At 53.5% G+C, this 10,062-nt stretch overlaps 1 long non-coding RNA gene across 1 annotated transcript; it reads left to right on the top strand.

Moving 5' to 3' along the window:
- The first annotated feature begins 342 nt into the window (after window positions 1-342).
- Window positions 343-7,263, top strand: LOC128146465 (uncharacterized). Its single transcript, XR_008236771.1, has 4 exons — window positions 343-426; window positions 1,865-1,974; window positions 2,430-2,537; window positions 7,121-7,263. It is a non-coding gene; the product is annotated as an uncharacterized LOC128146465 (long non-coding RNA).
- Window positions 7,264-10,062: the final 2,799 nt, after the last annotated feature.

Raw genomic sequence — 10,062 nt, forward strand, 5'->3', positions numbered from 1 at the left:
GGGATGTAGGGTTTATCTGCATCTTCCTCCGCTCCCTCTCGCTCCCCCCCTTTTTTTTTTTTTTTTTTTTAATGTATTATTTGGAGGTAAAGTTGAATAGGTCAAGCGCAGGGTAAACAGCCCTCCCTGTCGCATTCTGCAGGCTGAAGAGAACCAGATTGGCGAGGCGGATTTTTGATAAGGACTCGGAATAAATGGCATGGTTTAGATCTGCTCTGCCCACCCTCCTCCTCCTCCTCCTCCTGCCCCCACCCTCTTCTCGGCGGTGTGTCCCGTCCCCGTCGTCCCCCCCCCCCCAAATCCTTCACTCTTTCTTCTGGCCCTCTCGGTCATTTCTTTTGCATTTCGCGGAAGTTTTCAGCAAATCCACCCTCGCTCCCAGCCCTCGCAGGGCGCGATAACAGCGGAGCCCTCTGAAAGTTTGAGGTGAGGAAGGGAAAAGTCTGGGGGGTGAGCGGCTATTGGGGAGGGGGGGCCCTGGGGGGGGTGTAGTTTTGGCATCTCCCAAACCCTTTCCATGTGCACGCCAGTTCAAACAGCTACTCGAGAAGAAACAGCCAACAGTAAACGGTTGCAAATAAGAAATAATAAAATAACTGCACTTGTAGCCGCAGAGAATAAGCCAGAGAACAGCTACTTAAACAAACAGAACCAAAGCTTGTCCCATATTTCATTATTTTTAGAGGGGACAAGGAGCCGTGGAGCCCCTTCCAAACACAAATAAACGAGCGAGCAAACCGGGCGGTTCTTCCCCCGTGGGGAAGGCGGGCGGACAGCGGGACCGGCCCCGGCTCCGGCCTTGGGGGGGAGCGGGCAGCTCCGGCAAAGCCCTTCCCGGGAGCTGCTCTGAAAGGTGCAAATCGAGGGGGGGGAACCAAAAAAAAAAAAGAAAAAAAAAAGGGAAAAAAAAACAAAGGCGGCGATGATCGGGCTGCGGGAAAGCCCGGGCCAGGACCGCCGTGCGCGGCCGCGGGTGGCTGCAGCCGCCCCGCACCGCACTTGTGCGGGGGGAGCATCCCCCGAGGCATTCAAGCTCGCCCGAAAGAAACGGGTTTTTTCCCTTAAAAAAGGAAATGAAAGCAGCGAGGAGAAAGGTTTCTCGCAGCTGCTAGCGAGAGAGAACACGAGCTTCCCTCCCCTCGGCGGATAGAAAGGCAAAAGTGAAAATCTCTTGAAGTTTGGAAGAGCGAACCCGAGCACGGCCGCTGCCTGGGAAAGCACTCACCTCTCCAATGCCAAACTAGCTCTCAAACACCTTGAAGACAAGTTGAAAACGATGCAAATAAATCGAATTTATTTCCGTCTGCAGGTTGGGGGGGGGGGGTGAAGAAAGAGGGGGGAAAAAAAAAAAAAAAGCAGCTGGGAAAAGGACAGCAAGTCCAGGCTCTCTAGGACTGTAATGTCAAGGCGAAGGAGCCTTCCAGCTAGAAGCCGATTTGTGGTCTCAGACAAATTAAATATTACTGTTTATTACACCAGCCATACTCCAATAAAATAAAGAGAGTTCAAGGCGATAGCTGCTATCTCACGAGCTTTGCTCCTATAGGACACGGAGACGTCACCAACCACGCAACTGGCCTATTCTGTCATGGTTGACTGCAGCAGTAATGGAAGGTTAATTTGTATTATTCTCTTCTTTTTAAAGCTCTATCAGTGAGATTCCTGCTTTTTTTTCCCCAAAGAAATCCATTCGGTGCAATGCAAAATACAGGGAGGCTGTGTGTGTGCAACCTCCATATAGAGATACGTGTGTGGATAGATACCCATAAATATATATATTCACACACTGAGACGTACAATGCATATGGATATATGCGGGTGTGAGGGGGTATATATCACGTATGACTATGTATCACCCAAGCAGGCACGGAGTCGCTGGAAACTCGAGGAAAACCCGCTCTTTCTTGGAATGGAAAAGGGGGAAACCAGTAGCAAAGCTCCCCCTTCACCAGGAGCAGCCCAGTTAATCCAACGGTATTGGTATTATACAGCTTAATTTTTTTTTTTTAAATAATGCTATTAGAGTGAGCAGGAAACTTGTCAAATGAATGCTCAGGCGCCTCTGAAAGCAAGCACGCTGGGCTATATATAGTAAATGATAACCTGGTTATTTGCACAGATTCAAGTGTGCTTCGGGAACCAATTATTTGCTCTGATTAAAAAAAAAAAAAAGAAAGTAGTAAATCGAGGCGATTATTTGCCAAATGAGATTGACAAGGGAAGAAAAAAAAACAAACGCACCCAAAACCCCCAAAATCCCTCCAAGTGCAGTTAGTGGCTGCAGAGAAGCCGCCGGCACTTCCCTGCGTCCCAGTTCTCCCTTAACCTGGAGGGATTTTGGGATGCACTCGCGGCCGCCACAGAAAGATTCCCCCCCCCCCCCAAATAAAAAAAAAAAACAGATGCTAAAACGTTGTTTCCTCCAACAGAAAAAGAGAGGAGGAGGAAGAGGAGGAGGAGAAATAGGGAGAAAGAAAATAAAGAGCAACACCTAAGGAAGAGCAAGAAGTTCCTGCAGGAGCTGGACACTGCCGAGGGTGAGTGTTCCCAGGCAGGGAACCCCAGCCCGGCTCCGGCCGGCAAAATCCTGCCTGGATTTACCCGATTTCCCCAGGCTGGGCTCTCCCCACCACCACCAACCTCTGCAGACCCCCGGGGGAAGCCAGGCCCTTAGCAAAAAGCACCAGCAAGGATGGGGGGGGGGGGGGGAAGGGGGTCGGGGAGGAGCACCCCCCGTCCCGATTTGCCCCAGTGCAGCACTGGATCCTGCCGCGCTCCTCAGCTCAGGGTCCCCCCAAAAAACCGGGATGGGGGGGAAAAACTCCACGGAGGATCATTTTCCTGCGGGGAGCCAGGCTGGCACTGCCTGCCCAGAGGTGCAGGATTAGGACCTTCCTGCTGAAGGCTTACCCCAAATCAGAAATAAAAGCCTCTCCCCGCACCCCCCCCATGCCCCCTGAGGTCCCCCCCGAGGCGGCTGCAGCCGGGGGACGGGGAACCGCTTCCCCCCGCCCGCCGGCCGCGCTCCGGATCTGGCCCGGGAACCGTTCGCTCTCGGCCTCCGGAGCCGAGCTCAGAACCACCGGGGTCCTGCTGCTGGGCCCCAAACACCGCCCGGGATGGGGGAGAGAGGAGCAGGAAAAAAGCTAGCACATGTACGTATGCAGATATAGATATATTTATATACGTAAGTATAGGTGTACATACATATATGAGTCTGGACACACACACAGTTTGCAAACGCACACACGTGATGCCTTTTCCTTGCTCAAGTGTTTAAGCAAATTATCTATCTTTGGACTGAACGCGCAACATAAACGCACAAGTTTTTAGATACTCGTGAATATACATGTCTTTACATATGTGTATATATACACAGGCACACACGCACATCACAAAATCGTATGCGCGTGGGTCTACAGATAACGAGATCGCTGTGCATACTCGCACAACAGCATCTATGCAAGTGCAAGCCATCCGTGCCCCATCCATCATACATACACGTGAATATTTATTTATATTTCACCTATGGTTTACACACAGGTTTTGGGTGCGCGCAAGCATCCATCTGCCCCCCCATCCTCCGCGCAGCTCGGTGCGAGTGCCTGCAAATCTGCGCACACCCAAAACCCTGGCAAGTGAATAAATGTGTGCACACCGCCTATACACTGTACTCCATATATATATATATAAAAATATATAAAATATATAAAAATATATAAAAATAAAAGCTCCCGCATACATAGAAATACCACAGCGTCCATCAGCAGCCATGGATCCAAACACCCACACCGTGGGTACTTACCTACGTGGGTGTGGGGGTGCGTGGCTGGGCGGGGGTCTCCAGCCCTCTGCAGCCCCCCCGAGCTCGATCCCTGTTGCTCAGCTCCTCGCCGCAGTGAGGAGCGCAGGATCAGGCCCGCGCAGCCCGCTCCCCGCCGCCCATCCCTGGGGCCTCAGGTCGCGGGGACCCCCCGTTTTTGGGGGCCGCATGGCCGGAGCCCGGCGCAACCCCTCTGTCCTCCTGCTACCTTTGGAGGGTGTCACTCGCCCTCGAGGTTTCTCCTCTCGGATTTTACCCTGGAGAGGTGGAGGGAGGGAAGGAGCGGGGGGGGGGGGGGGGATGGCCGGGGTGCTGGCTTGCAGTGGGGTCGAGGTGTCAGCAGTAAGAAATAGTGCCGAGCATGAACTCTCCCCCCTCGCACCCCCCCCCCAACCCCTGCACACCCTTTAAAATCACTTCTTGGGTCGGCTTAACCAAACCGAAAAGCCTTTCGCCTTCCACCCGCAGCCTGCGGCTCCCCGGCAGCCACCCTGCCCAGGGACGGGGCAGCGCGCCGCTGGCCGCCCCCGGCTTATAAAACATATATACTTGGGCATTTGGGGCTTTCTAACTCTTCCCCCCCCCCCCCCCCCCGAGATTTAGCTCCCCCATAGCACGTATATTCCCCCCCCCTTTCCATTTTTAGGTAATTTACTTCCCCTCGCCGACCCGTTCTCTCTTCTTTTATTTCTAACTCCCTTTTGTTGGCCGCATACTCGCTTTGGCGAAATACACACCTGGGAGAAAACAAATATTTAAAATAATCATCCTCTCTGGAAGCGTTTTGGTCCATTCACTTGTTTTGGTTTGGTTTTTTTTCCCCTAAATTACTGGGGCAGTGACTGACTGCATTGATTTGAGGGTTTATCAGCAAGATGTTTGTGTCAAAGGAACGCCAATACAGCTCTCCTCGTGTCAGTATTTCCATTACAAAACCCTGCATTTAGTAGTCTAGAATTTGTATGCTTAGACGAGCCTTCGGGGCTACATACCTGGGTCGAGCTTTTTTTCTTTTTTTTTTTTTTTTTTCAATTACAGGTGAACAGCATTTTGCTTTTAAAGTTTGTGGTTTCGGGTCCTTTTTTTCCCGCCCTTCTGGCTATTTCAAAAAAAAAAAAAAGTTCGCAATTAAAAACCGTTCCCCCCTCCCTTCAAGCCCATTAATTTCGCAGGCGAACTCCAGGCTTTAAAACGGTGACGAAAATGAAAAATAAGGAGCCGGGCAAAGGCAGGGCTGCAGACCCTCGCGTGGCGCGGGCGCAGCGCTGTCCTTCGGAGCCTCCCACGCGTGCCCGTGGGAGGGAGATCCCTTTTTTCTCCCAGATGGCAAGCGGGGAAGGGGCGAGAGAGTCCCAAAGTCAAGCCAGGAGCATCCCCAAAGCAAAAGGGATCCCTTCTCTCCCCCCTTTCTGCCTCCAAAAAAGCATCTGCCCCGGAATTAACCGCAGCACGGGGGAGCCGGGGCTCGGCCCCCTCCCCAAATTTTCCTGTGGGCACAGGGGCAAGGGGAAATTAGGCTGTATTTCTCTTTCAGGGAGCCAGTCCGGGTGATTTTTTCGGGCACAGGGTGCCCATCGGCTCCCCCTCCCCCGATTAACGACCGATGTTCCCGATGGAGAGGGGCGCGTTATCGATGCCGGAACAGAAAAGCTAATCTGCTCTTGCCAAACAGGGTGTCAATCAGGGCGTTATCTCGGCCCGAAGGAGAAAATAAAAGGAGATAAGGCCTTCCCTCTGGCCCTGGGAAGAAAGCTAATGGGGGCAAAAAGGGGAAAGTCTTCAGCGCCCCGTGCCTTTCCCTGAAAGTGATCTTGTAATGACCTTGAAGGGGGAGCCGGGGGGGGGGGGGGCTGGGATGGATCGGTTGGGGTGGGGAAAGGAGCCAGTCGCTGAAAAAAAGGCCACACAAACGACACCTGTAATTATTCCTTCCCTTCCCCCCCCCCCCACGGCGGACAGGACCGGCCCGCGGCCCCGCTTGCACCCCGGCTCCCCCGGGGAGCCAAGCCCTTAGCGGGGGGGCGGGCCAGCCCGGGGCACCCACACAGCTCCCTCATCCCGGCAAACTTTCTTCCTCCCTCATTTTTCCTTCTGTCTTCCCTCCTTCCCAATCCATCTCACCGCCTTTCTTCTTTTTTTCCCCGTTTTTCCCCCCGGTTCGCTTGCTTTCTCCTGCCCTAAATAACGCAGAGCCAAAGCACAGTCGAACCCGGCCGATCTATTATGACCGTGTTATCCTTTATATCCGCAGGATACACACAATTTTCGGGAGCCGGGGACGCTCCCAGGGAGGCGGGGGGGGCGGCTGCGGCCCCCCCCCCCCCCAGCCCCACTCCGCGGACGGGAACCGCGTTAACCCGGCTTCGTGCGGGTGTCACGGGCATCCAAAAAACCATCTTTTATCCGCACGGGGAAAACACAGATTATATGAATCACCTAAACAGCTCCCGAGACCTTTTTTTTGTTGTTGTTGTTGTTGTCTTCAGCAAACGTTAAGTGCAAAAGAAGAAAAAAAAAAAGTCCACGGGAGGAAGAAAAAAGGAAAAAAAGAGCATTTTTCCCCCGATAGGGACTTGCCCCTTGTGCCAGGGCTGGATGAGGCCACAAGCTGTGAATCTTAGGGACCTACGTGCTACCCCGGGAGCGCTGCGCGGCCGCGGATGGTTCCGCGGGAACCAACGCGGAAGAGAAATCGATTTCCGAGGGGCAGAGACCCACGGGCGTGCGGGGAATTACCAGCAATATTTGCGAGCTGTGGGTCTCCCCCGTGTCCTGCTGCCTGCAGCGCAGGGGCTCTAATTCTGAGGGTTGCAGGTAGCTTTCCCGGAGTGTTTTTCCACGCAAACAGAGGTGGAAAACGGGGCTGGGTATTTGGGTGCGAATAGGTGCTGGTGTTGGCACTCGGTTTGGTGAACCGATTTTCTATAAGCCCAGAAGAATATATAGATACACATCATCTATATATACATCGTCATAGATTTATACCTGTTCCACGTATATTAAGCGTTCACGCAGGATACATGCTTGTCTGTTTTGGTCCAGGTGTAGAAGTGGTTGTGGGCACAGAAAATCCTGCTTTCACGCATTTGAGAAAATATTAGGAGCTCATTTCGTGCCTGACTGTTTTGGTTTGGGGTTTGGGTTTTTTTTTTTTTCTAGACAGATATGTGTGTTTACCTGCTCCGGTGCGTGTCTGCAGGCTGCCAGCACAGGGGCTCTGGGTGAGCGCCTTTGCGAGCATATTTTGGGTACTGTACGCTTAGAAATCGTTCATTTCCAACGAATAATTCCTTTTAGGGGAAAGAAGCGCTCAAATCTCAGCGCAAAACCCTCCACCGGTGGAGCCCGGACAGGACCTGCTGAGCCGAGCCCGGTTCCCCCCCCCCGGCTGCCGGGCTCAGGAGCCGCCAACCTCCCCGCTCCGGGGGCTGGAGTAGCCGCCGTTCAAGACAATGCCTATTTTCTGTCATTAATAACTCGTTTCTTAAAAAAAAAAAAAAAAAAAATCTCGTTTGGATCCAAGATTGTTTTTTATGATTCAGTTGGACAAGACGGAACACATGTTAGTTTAAGCAGGTTCATGAAATAGCTGTAAATCAAATAAAGTTTACGAGTTTAGCAGGAAATACTGAAAAGATGAAGAAAAAAAAAAAAATCCGCCGAGGCAGAGACCAGCAGGCTAAAATAGTTGGTGGAGTTTTGTCCTGCTCTGTGTTTCTCTCTGTTCTCTTGTGCATCTTGCCGATTAAAGGCCTCGAGACCCCGTGTTGGCGCCAAGTGGCATGTTATTAATCAGTTATCCCGAGGTTCAGTCCACATAAGAGAGAAATTTAATCACCAGAAACCAGACCCGACATAAAAGAGAAATCTAAAATCAATTCCCGCCCGTCGTCCCCCCCCTTTCCCCACCTCCAAAGCGATCAGAACGAGCAGAAGCAATCAAGAACTCGCTCCCTCTCCCTCTTAATTGCAGTGGGAGAACTGCAAACTTCTCGGAGCTTTACCCCGAAGAGCATTTGGAAAGGGAAAAAAAAAATTTTAAAAAGAAAGAAAGAAAAAAAAAGGACCCGCCACCACAACGTAACGCAACAAGTTTGTCCTTGATCTCGCTATAAAAACGTGATGGGGGAGAAATATCCCAGGTGGAGCCTTTTATAATGGGGGTATGTGTGGAAATCCCATTTATCGCTGTTAAAATGATCTTTGAAGGTTCCCAGGGTAAGGGCTCGTTGCGGAGGGGTCCCCCCACCCCAGATACCGGTCAGGGTATCCAGCCCCCCTGGCCTCTGCCTTCTTCCCCCAGCCCAGGTCCCACTCGGGAACAGGAATGCGGGGGGGGTACCTCTCCCAAAAAGCGTGTGTGACCCCCCACAGGAGCTGAGCGCTTCCTTGGGGCGCTTCCCAACCCACCAGCAGTGCCCCCTCCCTTTCCTCCAAGGCGTTTTGGGTGAAAATACCCAGGTTTGGGTTAGGCCGCGTGGGTAAGAGCAGAAATCCTCAGCCTTTCTCGTTGTCTCCGTGGCAGGGCAGCAGGGAAGATCCCCTCCTCCGGGAAGGGACCGGAGGTGACAGCAGGGGAGAAGGGACCAAAACATCCCATTCCCTCCCCAAAAAACCTACTTGAAACCCAGGGCAAGTGGAGGGCAGCCGCGGGAGGCACCCAGCCTCGGCCCCGCAGCTTCCACGCGTGTTTTGCGTGGGAGTCCACACACACGCCGGGTTTTCTCCCGGCTGCCGGGCATGGCTGGGGGGGGGTCGCGGTTGTCCCTCGGCTGCTGCTCAGAGCCGTGAAGGGCACCCGGGGGAGGCAGGCGGCCACCCGGGGGGCTATATTTGGAAAAGAATTTGGAAACCCTTCCAGCAAATCTATGCGAAAGGTACCGGCCCGATGGGAGAGGCTGCCCCGGGGGCTGCCCCTTCCCCTGAGCCGCCCCCCCCCCGCCCCAAGGGCCACCCTGGTGGCAGAGCCCCGCTCCCCACCCGCGTGTTTATTCCTCGAAAGAGGAACGACGCAAGAAAAACTCCAGTGTAAACCTTTGCCTGCCCAAGCCCGAAGAGAGCCATTGCACCCTCGTCTACCCCCACCCACGATAGCCAAGATTTAGCCCCCCCCCCGTGGATTAAGGCTTCGTGGAGAGGGTCTAACTTTGTGCCAGCCAGATTTGCGTGTTCCGCCTTAAAAAAAAAAATTAGCGGGGGGTGTGCTGTGGGCCTGAACCTCGTGGGGGGCGAGGGAGAGCCCCACACCTGAGCTAACCTGCTTGGGGTATTTTAACGAAAACCATGGTTTTCCCCGCATTTTTCTATCCACCAATACCCCCTCAAAAACCTAGAAAGCATTGATTTGATTTGGGTTGCCTGATGGGTTTCTTTTCCCCCTCCAGGCTCTATCTGATCGTTTTCCTACAGCCCAAACAGACTGGAAACCACAGAGAAAATAATCAAAGTGCAGCATGTTTTCCCACAGTAGGAATGCATGTTAGCACTCTCTCCACGTCTTGATCCTCTGTTTGCGTGTGGGTATCCATACGGAGATGCCTTCAGATGCAGATGCACAGATGCAGAATGCGGTTGGGTGTCCAGAAAACACCCGAACCCACGGACGTGTCAGCCCACGGCCTCGGGTTGCAGCTACAGGTGAGGATAGCTGCATGGATCTAGGTATTTCGATATAAACACAGGAAGATACGTGCACAAGTGGGCACAGGGCCAACTTCTACCCACTCGCATCGGTGTATTTATCTGCAGCCCGTGGGTTCATGCTATCAGCCCCGTGGCACCCACCCGTGCCCGTGGGTGCTCCTTCCCCGCTCAGGCCATCGGCGTTGCTCTAATAACTCTTCGGCTTCTCTGCCGCCTGGTCGAGCACCAACCTCCCCCCCACCCCCAGCATGGTGCCGGGGAAAAGGGTGGAAAATAAGAGGAAAAGACAAGATTTTGGGAAAGAGCGAGGCCCTGCGGGGTGGAGGAACCCCCCCCGCCCCGGGCAGGCTGCGGCAAGGGGAGCGGGTGGGCTCCGGGGGAAAGAGGGGAGAGAGCTCGTTCTCCAGCAAAAAATGGTTTTCCAAGCCCCCCCCCGGCTGTCAAGCACATCCGTAACTCCTCCTCTGTCTGCGGAGCGGCTCCGCTCCCCCCGCCCGGCTCCCGCAGCTGGGCGGCGTAGGTAGCTCCAGATAAGTGAAAGTGGTATTTTTATAGGCTGATAAAAGAGACTTATCTCGGCTTTCCCGAATCTGACA

This window comes from Harpia harpyja, chromosome 9, assembly GCF_026419915.1.
Source record: "Harpia harpyja isolate bHarHar1 chromosome 9, bHarHar1 primary haplotype, whole genome shotgun sequence".
In the NCBI taxonomy this organism is placed as follows: Eukaryota; Metazoa; Chordata; class Aves; order Accipitriformes; family Accipitridae; genus Harpia; species Harpia harpyja.